Below are 1,214 nucleotides of genomic sequence, written 5' to 3'. Positions count from 1 at the left end.
AATACTTGAAAATCTTGTTCTAAGAAACAGGGATTAAGATCATGTTTGGCTGACCTTCTCAGCAATCATAAATAAACAGGCTTTAAAATACAAATATGTGTGACTTTAAAAAAAAATCAGCAAAAAAAGAAAACACTGACAATCATCAGACAATGTTATAAAATAACCAGAAAAACAGCAAATATATTTCAGGAAATCGTGATCTGCAGTGAATATCCTTCAAACAGAGAAAGAAGAATTGTGAATGATTCATTTAGACTGAGTCATACTTTATTTTATTAGAGAAATTCTCAGGGTTAGGCCTACTGTGCAAGCACAAATTCTTGGCTAAGAGTCCCTGAAACTGATGTGCTAATTCACATCAGCCAGATATTCTTTATTAAAAACAAACCAAAAAACTCACAGAAAGAACAAAAAACCCACACCAAATCTCTGACCTAAGAAAGGGGATACTGCTTCATGCCTTTCCTTGAAACTTCCCTGAAGGACAGCAGTCAATAAAGTTTTAAGAAATGAGATTTGTTCAGGAAAACCTTGTACTCATTTCTTTTTAACATTCAGCTCTTTCCTATTAGGAATGAGGCCACCTGTTTATTTCTACTATAAGCTATACTTGTAGGAAAACATACTTGGTGCAAGTTTTGTGGTAAGTTAGCAAAATATCCACGGTGCTGAATATACAGTGTAATCCAAAAGAAGCTACTTGTAAGATATTTTCTATGTTGTGAAGCAGAGAGAAGACATACTGAGGAAAACAGCTCAATAATTTGGATAATGTCCCAGGTCTTGAGGGTCTTGGATCAGTCATTGCTTTATCTCAGCCTTTCACTAAGGTAGGTAGTGCGTCCACATCTGATTTTCCCAGATCCGGTCCTCTCCAGATCTCCCCAGATGCACTTAGATCTTTCTAGAGCCTAGAAGATATTTTCTTGTCTTTAAGCTACATACTGTAATGCTTGCTTTTTAGGCATCTGTCTGCCCCTGCAAAATCCAGAACATTGTATGAGAAGTCATAGAAAGAGTAATGAAGGTAGTAACAGAGTAATGAACAAGATCCAAAATAGCTGACGCACTGAGCTCTGCATTACAATGGTGAACAGGTAAATGTTAATCCTTTATCAGTCCTTTATCAAGTCTAAAAGATCATGAACCCCAGGCTGTCAGTCTCTTCAGGGTAAATGTTAATAAGCTCAGCAAAGATTTTATGTTCTTAT

Source organism: Empidonax traillii, unplaced genomic scaffold (genome assembly GCF_003031625.1).
Source record: "Empidonax traillii isolate 1590-97213 ecotype Southwest subspecies unplaced genomic scaffold, ASM303162v1 scaffold30:size3273891, whole genome shotgun sequence".
In the NCBI taxonomy this organism is placed as follows: Eukaryota; Metazoa; Chordata; class Aves; order Passeriformes; family Tyrannidae; genus Empidonax; species Empidonax traillii.
Note: the sequence above shows the minus strand (reverse complement) of the source record.